The sequence below is a fragment of the Oncorhynchus nerka genome, linkage group LG14 (assembly GCF_034236695.1).
Source record: "Oncorhynchus nerka isolate Pitt River linkage group LG14, Oner_Uvic_2.0, whole genome shotgun sequence".
Lineage (NCBI taxonomy): Eukaryota > Metazoa > Chordata > Actinopteri > Salmoniformes > Salmonidae > Oncorhynchus > Oncorhynchus nerka.
Genome location: NC_088409.1, coordinates 83,063,150 through 83,074,854, shown reverse-complemented (window position 1 = coordinate 83,074,854; position 11,705 = coordinate 83,063,150).

Sequence of the window (11,705 nt, the reverse complement as noted above, 5' to 3'; positions counted from 1 at the left end):
TCTGGTATCATATATTAGTTCTGTCTGGATGTCTCTGGTATCATGTATTAGTTCTGTCTGGATGTTCTGGTATCATATATTAGTTATGTCTGGATGTCTCTGGTATCATGTAGTTAGTTCTGTCTGGATGTCTCTGGTATCATTTATTAGTTAGTTCTGTCTGGATGTCTCTGGTATCATGTATTATCTCTGTATCATGTATAGTTAGTTCTGTCTGGATATCTCTGGTATCATTTATTAGTTAGTTCTGTCTGGATGTCTCTGGTATCATGACCTAGTTAGTTCTGTCTGGATGTCTCTGGTATCATGTATTAGTTAGTTCTGTCTGGATGTGTCTGGTATCATGTATTAGTTAGTTCTGTCTGGATGTCTCTGGTATCATGTATTAGTTAGTTCTGTCTGGATGTCTCTGGTATCATGTATTAGTTCTGTCTGGATGTCTCTGGTATCATTTATTAGTTAGTTCTGTCTGGATGTCTCTGGTATCATGTATTAGTTCTGTCTGGATGTCTCTGGTATCATTTATTAGTTAGTTATGTCTGGATGTCTCTGGTATCATGTATTAGTTAGTTCTGTCTGGATGTCTCTGGTATCATGTACTAGTTAGTTCTGTCTGGAAGTCTCTGGTATCATGTGTCAGTTAGTTCTGTCTGGATGTCTCTGGTATCATGTATTAGTTAGTTATGTCTGGATGTCTCTGGTATCATGTATTAGTTAGTTCTGTCTGGATGTCTCTGGTATCATGTATTAGTTAGTTCTGTCTGGATGTCTCTGGTATCATATATTAGTTCTGTCTGGATGTCTCTGGTATCATGTATTAGTTCTGTCTGGATGACTCTGGTATCATATATTAGTTATGTCTGGATGTCTCTGGTATCATGTATTAGTTCTGTCTGGATGTCTCTGGTATCATTTATTAGTTAGTTATGTCTGGATGTCTCTGGTATCATCTATTAGTTAGTTCTGTCTGGATGTCTCTGGTATCATGTATCAGTTAGTTATGTCTGGATATCTCTGGTATCATGTATTAGTTAGTTCTGTCTGGATGTCTCTGGTATCATGTACTAGTTAGTTCTGTCTGGATATCTCTGGTATCATTTATTAGTTAGTTCTGTCTGGATGTCTCTGGTATCATGTACTAGTTAGTTCTGTCTGAATGTCTCTGGTATCATGTATTAGTTAGTTCTGTCTGGATGTGTCTGGTATCATGTATTAGTTAGTTCTGTCTGGATGTCTCTGGTATCATGTATTAGTTAGTTCTGTCTGGATGTCTCTGGTATCATATATTAGTTAGTTCTGTCTGGATGTCTCTGGTATCATGTATTAGTTAGTTCTGTCTGGATGTCTCTGGTATCATGTATTAGTTCTGTCTGGATGTCTCTGGTATCATTTATTAGTTAGTTCTGTCTGGATGTCTCTGGTATCATTTATTAGTTAGTTATGTCTGGATGTCTCTGGTATCATGTATTAGTTAGTTCTGTCTGGATGTCTCTGGTATCATGTACTAGTTAGTTCTGTCTGGAAGTCTCTGGTATCATGTATTAGTTCTGTTCTGTCTGGATGTCTCTGGTATCATATATTAGTTATGTCTAGATGTCTCTGGTATCATGTACTAGTTAGTTCTGTCTGGATGTCTCTGGTATCATGTACTAGTTAGTTCTGTCTGGATGTCCCTGGTATCATGTATTAGTTAGTTCTGTCTGGATGTCTCTGGTATCATGCACTAGTTAGTTCTGTCTGGATGTCTCTGGTATCATGTACTAGTTAGTTCTGTCTGGATATCTCTGGTATCATTTATTAGTTAGTTCTATCTGGATGTCTCTGCTATCATGTACTAGTTAGTTCTGTCTGAATGTCTCTGGTATCATATATTAGTTAGTTATGTCTGGATGTCTCTGGTATCATGTATTAGTTAGTTCTGTCTGGATGTGTCTGGTATCATGTATTAGTTAGTTCTGTCTGGATGTCTCTGGTATCATGTATTAGTTAGTTCTGTCTGGATGTCTCTGGTATCATATATTAGTTATGTCTGGATGTCTCTGGTATCATGTATTAGTTCTGTCTGGATGTCTCTGGTATCATATATTAGTTATGTCTGGATGTCTCTGGTATCATGTATTAGTTCTGTCTGGATGTCTCTGGTATCATTTATTAGTTAGTTCTGTCTGGATGTCTCTGGTATCATGTATCAGTTAGTTATGTCTGGATATCTCTGGTATCATGTATTAGTTAGTTCTGTCTGGATGTCTCTGGTATCATGTACTAGTTAGTTCTGTCTGGATATCTCTGGTATCATTTATTAGTTAGTTCTGTCTGGATGTCTCTGGTATCATGACCTAGTTAGTTCTGTCTGAATGTCTCTGGTATCATGTATTAGTTAGTTCTGTCTGGATGTGTCTGGTATCATGTATTAGTTAGTTCTGTCTGGATGTCTCTGGTATCATGTATTAGTTAGTTCTGTCTGGATGTCTCTGGTATCATATATTAGTTAGTTATGTCTGGATGTCTCTGGTATCATGTATTAGTTAGTTCTGTCTGGATGTCTCTGGTATCATGTATTAGTTCTGTCTGGATGTCTCTGGTATCATTTATTAGTTAGTTCTGTCTGGATGTCTCTGGTATCATTTATTAGTTAGTTATGTCTGGATGTCTCTGGTATCATGTATTAGTTAGTTCTGTCTGGATGTCTCTGGTATCATGTACTAGTTAGTTCTGTCTGGAAGTCTCTGGTATCATGTGTCAGTTAGTTCTGTCTGGATGTCTCTGGTATCATGTATTAGTTAGTTATGTCTGGATGTCTCTGGTATCATGTATTAGTTAGTTCTGTCTGGATGTCGCTGGTATCATGTATTAGTTAGTTCTGTCTGGATGTCTCTGGTATCATATATTAGTTCTGTCTGGATGTCTCTGGTATCATGTATTAGTTCTGTCTGGATGTCTCTGGTATCATATATTAGTTATGTCTGGATGTCTCTGGTATCATGTATTAGTTCTGTCTGGATGTCTCTGGTATCATTTATTAGTTAGTTATGTCTGGATGTCTCTGGTATCATCTATTAGTTAGTTCTGTCTGGATGTCTCTGGTATCATGTATCAGTTAGTTATGTCTGGATATCTCTGGTATCATGTATTAGTTAGTTCTGTCTGGATGTCTCTGGTATCATGTACTAGTTAGTTCTGTCTGGATATCTCTGGTATCATTTATTAGTTAGTTCTGTCTGGATGTCTCTGGTATCATGTACTAGTTAGTTCTGTCTGAATGTCTCTGGTATCATGTATTAGTTAGTTCTGTCTGGATGTGTCTGGTATCATGTATTAGTTAGTTCTGTCTGGATGTCTCTGGTATCATGTATTAGTTAGTTCTGTCTGGATGTCTCTGGTATCATATATTAGTTAGTTATGTCTGGATGTCTCTGGTATCATGTATTAGTTAGTTCTGTCTGGATGTCTCTGGTATCATGTATTAGTTCTGTCTGGATGTCTCTGGTATCATTTATTAGTTAGTTCTGTCTGGATGTCTCTGGTATCATTTATTAGTTAGTTATGTCTGGATGTCTCTGGTATCATGTATTAGTTAGTTCTGTCTGGATGTCTCTGGTATCATGTACTAGTTAGTTCTGTCTGGAAGTCTCTGGTATCATGTATTAGTTAGTTCTGTCTGGATGTCTCTGGTATCATGTATTAGTTAGTTCTGTCTGGATGTCTCTGGTATCATGTATTAGTTAGTTCTGTCTGGATGTCTCTGGTATCATGTATTAGTTCTGTCTGGATGTCTCTGGTATCATGTATTAGTTAGTTCTGTCTGGATGTCTCTGGTATCATGTACTAGTTAGTTCTGTCTGAATGTCTCTGGTATCATGTATTAGTTCTGTCTGGATGTCTCTGGTATCATGTATTAGTTAGTTATGTCTGGATGTCTCTGGTATCATCTATTAGTTAGTTCTGTCTGGATGTCTCTGGTATCATCTATTAGTTAGTTCTGTCTGGATGTCTCTGGTATCATGTATTAGTTCTGTCTGGATGTCTCTGGTATCATGTACTAGTTAGTTCTGTCTGAATGTCTCTGGTATCATGTATTAGTTCTGTCTGAATGTCTCTGGTATCATGTACTAGTTAGTTCTGTCTGGATGTCTCTGGTATCATGCACTAGTTAGTTCTGTCTGGATGTCTCTGGAATCATGTACTAGTTTGTTCTGTCTGGATGTCTCTGGTATCATGTATTAGTTAGTTCTGTCTGGATGTCTCTGGTATCATATATTAGTTATGTCTGGATGTCTCTGGTATCATGTATTAGTTAGTTCTGTCTGGATGTCTCTGGTATCATGTACTAGTTAGTTCTGTCTGAATGTCTCTGGTATCATGTATTAGTTCTATCTGGATGTCTCTGGTATCATTTATTAGTTAGTTCTGTCTGGATGTCTCTGGTATCATGCACTAGTTAGTTCTGTCTGGATGTCTCTGGTATCATGTACTAGTTTGTTCTGTCTGGATATCTCTGGTATCATTTATTAGTTAGTTCTGTCTGGATGTCTCTGGTATCATGTACTAGTTAGTTCTGTCTGAATGTCTCTGGTATCATGTATTAGTTAGTTCTGCCTGGATGTGTCTGGTATCATGTATTAGTTAGTTCTGTCTGGATGTCTCTGGTATCATGTATTAGTTAGTTCTGTCTGGATGTCTCTGGTATCATATATTAGTTAGTTATGTCTGGATGTCTCTGGTATCATGTATTAGTTAGTTCTGTCTGGATGTCTCTGGTATCATGTATTAGTTCTGTCTGGATGTCTCTGGTATCATTTATTAGTTAGTTCTGTCTGGATGTCTCTGGTATCATTTATTAGTTAGTTATGTCTGGATGTCTCTGGTATCATGTATTAGTTAGTTCTGTCTGGATGTCTCTGGTATCATGTACTAGTTAGTTCTGTCTGGAAGTCTCTGGTATCATGTGTCAGTTAGTTCTGTCTGGATGTCTCTGGTATCATGTATTAGTTTGTTATGTCTGGATGTCTCTGGTATCATGTATTAGTTAGTTCTGTCTGGATGTCTCTGGTATCATATATTAGTTATGTCTAGATGTCTCTGGTATCATGTACTAGTTAGTTCTGTCTGGATGTCTCTGGTATCATGTACTAGTTAGTTCTGTCTGGATGTCTCTGGTATCATGTATTAGTTAGTTCTGTCTGGATGTCTCTGGTATCATGCACTAGTTAGTTCTGTCTGGATGTCTCTGGTATCATGTACTAGTTAGTTCTGTCTGGATATCTCTGGTATCATTTATTAGTTAGTTCTATCTGGATGTCTCTGCTATCATGTACTAGTTAGTTCTGTCTGAATGTCTCTGGTATCATATATTAGTTAGTTATGTCTGGATGTCTCTGGTATCATGTATTAGTTAGTTCTGTCTGGATGTGTCTGGTATCATGTATTAGTTAGTTCTGTCTGGATGTCTCTGGTATCATGTATTAGTTAGTTCTGTCTGGATGTCTCTGGTATCATATATTAGTTGTGTCTGGATGTCTCTGGTATCATGTATTAGTTCTGTCTGGATGTCTCTGGTATCATATATTAGTTATGTCTGGATGTCTCTGATATCATGTATTAGTTCTGTCTGGATGTCTCTGGTATCATTTATTAGTTAGTTATGTCTGGATGTCTCTGGTATCATCTATTAGTTAGTTCTGTCTGGATGTCTCTGGTATCATGTATCAGTTAGTTATGTCTGGATATCTCTGGTATCATGTATTAGTTAGTTCTGTCTGGATGTCTCTGGTATCATGTACTAGTTAGTTCTGTCTGGATATCTCTGGTATCATTTATTAGTTAGTTCTGTCTGGATGTCTCTGGTATCATGTACTAGTTAGTTCTGTCTGAATGTCTCTGGTATCATGTATTAGTTAGTTCTGTCTGGATGTGTCTGGTATCATGTATTAGTTAGTTCTGTCTGGATGTCTCTGGTATCATGTATTAGTTAGTTCTGTCTGGATGTCTCTGGTATCATATATTAGTTAGTTATGTCTGGATGTCTCTGGTATCATGTATTAGTTAGTTCTGTCTGGATGTCTCTGGTATCATGTATTAGTTCTGTCTGGATGTCTCTTGTATCATTTATTAGTTAGTTCTGTCTGGATGTCTCTGGTATCATTTATTAGTTAGTTATGTCTGGATGTCTCTGGTATCATGTATTAGTTAGTTCTGTCTGGATGTCTCTGGTATCATGTACTAGTTAGTTCTGTCTGGAAGTCTCTGGTATCATGTATTAGTTAGTTCTGTCTGGATGTCTCTGGTATCATATATTAGTTATGTCTAGATGTCTCTGGTATCATGTACTAGTTAGTTCTGTCTGGATGTCTCTGGTATCATGTACTAGTTAGTTCTGTCTGGATGTCTCTGGTATCATGTATTAGTTAGTTCTGTCTGGATGTCTCTGGTATCATGCACTAGTTAGTTCTGTCTGGATGTCTCTGGTATCATGTACTAGTTAGTTCTGTCTGGATATCTCTGGTATCATTTATTAGTTAGTTCTATCTGGATGTCTCTGCTATCATGTACTAGTTAGTTCTGTCTGAATGTCTCTGGTATCATATATTAGTTAGTTATGTCTGGATGTCTCTGGTATCATGTATTAGTTAGTTCTGTCTGGATGTGTCTGGTATCATGTATTAGTTAGTTCTGTCTGGATGTCTCTGGTATCATGTATTAGTTAGTTCTGTCTGGATGTCTCTGGTATCATATATTAGTTATGTCTGGATGTCTCTGGTATCATGTATTAGTTCTGTCTGGATGTCTCTGGTATCATATATTAGTTATGTCTGGATGTCTCTGGTATCATGTATTAGTTCTGTCTGGATGTCTCTGGTATCATTTATTAGTTAGTTCTGTCTGGATGTCTCTGGTATCATGTATCAGTTAGTTATGTCTGGATATCTCTGGTATCATGTATTAGTTAGTTCTGTCTGGATGTCTCTGGTATCATGTACTAGTTAGTTCTGTCTGGATATCTCTGGTATCATTTATTAGTTAGTTCTGTCTGGATGTCTCTGGTATCATGACCTAGTTAGTTCTGTCTGAATGTCTCTGGTATCATGTATTAGTTAGTTCTGTCTGGATGTGTCTGGTATCATGTATTAGTTAGTTCTGTCTGGATGTCTCTGGTATCATGTATTAGTTAGTTCTGTCTGGATGTCTCTGGTATCATATATTAGTTAGTTATGTCTGGATGTCTCTGGTATCATGTATTAGTTAGTTCTGTCTGGATGTCTCTGGTATCATGTATTGGTTCTGTCTGGATGTCTCTGGTATCATTTATTAGTTAGTTCTGTCTGGATGTCTCTGGTATCATGTATTAGTTCTGTCTGGATGTCTCTGGTATCATTTATTAGTTAGTTATGTCTGGATGTCTCTGGTATCATGTATTAGTTAGTTCTGTCTGGATGTCTCTGGTATCATGTACTAGTTAGTTCTGTCTGGAAGTCTCTGGTATCATGTGTCAGTTAGTTCTGTCTGGATGTCTCTGGTATCATGTATTAGTTAGTTATGTCTGGATGTCTCTGGTATCATGTATTAGTTAGTTCTGTCTGGATGTCTCTGGTATCATGTATTAGTTAGTTCTGTCTGGATGTCTCTGGTATCATATATTAGTTCTGTCTGGATGTCTCTGGTATCATGTATTAGTTCTGTCTGGATGACTCTGGTATCATATATTAGTTATGTCTGGATGTCTCTGGTATCATGTATTAGTTCTGTCTGGATGTCTCTGGTATCATATATTAGTTATGTCTGGATGTCTCTGGTATCATGTATTAGTTCTGTCTGGATGTCTCTGGTATCATTTATTAGTTAGTTCTGTCTGGATGTCTCTGGTATCATGTATCAGTTAGTTATGTCTGGATATCTCTGGTATCATGTATTAGTTAGTTCTGTCTGGATGTCTCTGGTATCATGTACTAGTTAGTTCTGTCTGGATATCTCTGGTATCATTTATTAGTTAGTTCTGTCTGGATGTCTCTGGTATCATGACCTAGTTAGTTCTGTCTGAATGTCTCTGGTATCATGTATTAGTTAGTTCTGTCTGGATGTGTCTGGTATCATGTATTAGTTAGTTCTGTCTGGATGTCTCTGGTATCATGTATTAGTTAGTTCTGTCTGGATGTCTCTGGTATCATATATTAGTTAGTTATGTCTGGATGTCTCTGGTATCATGTATTAGTTAGTTCTGTCTGGATGTCTCTGGTATCATGTATTAGTTCTGTCTGGATGTCTCTGGTATCATTTATTAGTTAGTTATGTCTCGATGTCTCTGGTATCATGTATTAGTTAGTTCTGTCTGAATGTCTCTGGTATCATGTATTAGTTAGTTCTGTCTGGATGTGTCTGGTATCATGTATTAGTTAGTTCTGTCTGGATGTCTCTGGTATCATGTATTAGTTAGTTCTGTCTGGATGTCTCTGGTATCATATATTAGTTAGTTATGTCTGGATGTCTCTGGTATCATGTATTAGTTAGTTCTGTCTGGATGTCTCTGGTATCATGTATTAGTTCTGTCTGGATGTCTCTGGTATCATTTATTAGTTAGTTATGTCTCGATGTCTCTGGTATCATGTATTAGTTAGTTCTGTCTGGATGTCTCTGGTATCATGTACTAGTTAGTTCTGTCTGGATCTCTGGTATCATGTAGTTAGTTCTGTCTGGATGTCTCTGGTATCATGTATTAGTTAGTTATGTCCTGGATGTCTCTGGTATCATGTATTAGTTAGTTCTGTCTGGATGTCTCTGGTATCATGTATTAGTTAGTTCTGTCTGGATGTCTCTGGTATCATATATTAGTTCTGTCTGGATGTCTCTGGTATCATGTATTAGTTCTGTCTGGATGACTCTGGTATCATATATTAGTTATGTCTGATGTCTCTGGTATCATGTATTAGTTCTGTCTGGATGTCTCTGGTATCATTTATTAGTTAGTTATGTCTGGATGTCTCTGGTATCATCTATTAGTTAGTTCTGTCTGGATGTCTCTGGTATCATGTATCAGTTAGTTATGTCTGGATATCTCTGGTATCATGTATTAGTTAGTTCTGTCTGGATGTCTCTGGTATCATGTACTAGTTAGTTCTGTCTGGATATCTCTGGTATCATTTATTAGTTAGTTCTGTCTGGATGTCTCTGGTATCATGTACTAGTTAGTTCTGTCTGAATGTCTCTGGTATCATTTATTAGTTAGTTCTGTCTGGATGTGTCTGGTATCATGTATTAGTTAGTTCTGTCTGGATGTCTCTGGTATCATGTATTAGTTAGTTCTGTCTGGATGTCTCTGGTATCATATATTAGTTAGTTATGTCTGGATGTCTCTGGTATAATGTATTAGTTAGTTCTGTCTGGATGTCTCTGGTATCATGTATTAGTTCTGTCTGGATGTCTCTGGTATCATTTATTAGTTAGTTCTGTCTGGATGTCTCTGGTATCATTTATTAGTTAGTTATGTCTGGATGTCTCTGGTATCATGTATTAGTTAGTTCTGTCTGGATGTCTCTGGTATCATGTACTAGTTAGTTCTGTCTGGAAGTCTCTGGTATCATGTATTAGTTAGTTCTGTCTGGATGTCTCTGGTATCATATATTAGTTATGTCTAGATGTCTCTGGTATCATGTACTAGTTAGTTCTGTCTGGATGTCTCTGGTATCATGTACTAGTTAGTTCTGTCTGGATGTCCTGGTATCATGTATTAGTTAGTTCTGTCTGGATGTCTGGTATCATGCACTAGTTAGTTCTGTCTGGATGTCTCTGGTATCATGTACTAGTTAGTTCTGTCTGGATATCTCTGGTATCATTTATTAGTTAGTTCTATCTGGATGTCTCTGGTATCATGTACTAGTTAGTTCTGTCTGAATGTCTCTGGTATCATATATTAGTTAGTTATGTCTGGATGTCTCTGGTATCATGTATTAGTTAGTTCTGTCTGGATGTGTCTGGTATCATGTATTAGTTAGTTCTGTCTGGATGTCTCTGGTATCATGTATTAGTTAGTTCTGTCTGGATGTCTCTGGTATCATATATTAGTTATGTCTGGATGTCTCTGGTATCATGTATTAGTTCTGTCTGGATGTCTCTGGTATCATATATTAGTTATGTCTGGATGTCTCTGGTATCATGTATTAGTTCTGTCTGGATGTCTCTGGTATCATTTATTAGTTAGTTCTGTCTGGATGTCTCTGGTATCATGTATCAGTTAGTTATGTCTGGATATCTCTGGTATCATGTATTAGTTAGTTCTGTCTGGATGTCTCTGGTATCATGTACTAGTTAGTTCTGTCTGGATATCTCTGGTATCATTTATTAGTTAGTTCTGTCTGGATGTCTCTGGTATCATGACCTAGTTAGTTCTGTCTGAATGTCTCTGGTATCATGTATTAGTTAGTTCTGTCTGGATGTGTCTGGTATCATGTATTAGTTAGTTCTGTCTGGATGTCTCTGGTATCATGTATTAGTTAGTTCTGTCTGGATGTCTCTGGTATCATATATTAGTTAGTTATGTCTGGATGTCTCTGGTATCATGTATTAGTTAGTTCTGTCTGGATGTCTCTGGTATCATGTATTAGTTCTGTCTGGATGTCTCTGGTATCATTTATTAGTTAGTTCTGTCTGGATGTCTCTGGTATCATTTATTAGTTAGTTCTGTCTGGATGTCTCTGGTATCATGTACTAGTTAGTTCTGTCTGGAAGTCTCTGGTATCATGTGTCAGTTAGTTCTGTCTGGATGTCTCTGGTATCATGTATTAGTTAGTTATGTCTGGATGTCTCTGGTATCATGTATTAGTTAGTTCTGTCTGGATGTCGCTGGTATCATGTATTAGTTAGTTCTGTCTGGATGTCTCTGGTATCATATATTAGTTCTGTCTGGATGTCTCTGGTATCATGTATTAGTTCTGTCTGGATGTCTCTGGTATCATATATTAGTTATGTCTGGATGTCTCTGGTATCATGTATTAGTTCTGTCTGGATGTCTCTGGTATCATTTATTAGTTAGTTCTGTCTGGATGTCTCTGGTATCATCTATTAGTTAGTTCTGTCTGGATGTCTCTGGTATCATGTATCAGTTAGTTATGTTGGATATCTCTGGTATCATGTGTTAGTTCTGTCTGGATGTCTCTGGTATCATGTACTAGTTAGTTCTGTCTGGATATCTCTGGTATCATTTATTAGTTAGTTCTGTCTGGATGTCTCTGGTATCATGTACTAGTTAGTTCTGTCTGAATGTCTCTGGTATCATGTATTAGTTAGTTCTGTCTGGATGTGTCTGGTATCATGTATTAGTTAGTTCTGTCTGGATGTCTCTGGTATCATGTATTAGTTAGTTCTGTCTGGATGTCTCTGGTATCATATATTAGTTAGTTATGTCTGGATGTCTCTGGTATCATGTATTAGTTAGTTCTGTCTGGATGTCTCTGGTATCATGTATTAGTTCTGTCTGGATGTCTCTGGTATCATTTATTAGTTAGTTCTGTCTGGATGTCTCTGGTATCATTTATTAGTTAGTTATGTCTGGATGTCTCTGGTATCATGTATTAGTTAGTTCTGTCTGGATGTCTCTGGTATCATGTACTAGTTAGTTCTGTCTGGAAGTCTCTGGTATCATGTGTCAGTTAGTTATGTCTGGATGTCTCTGGTATCATGTATTAGTTAGTTCTGTCTGGATGTCTCTGGTATCATAT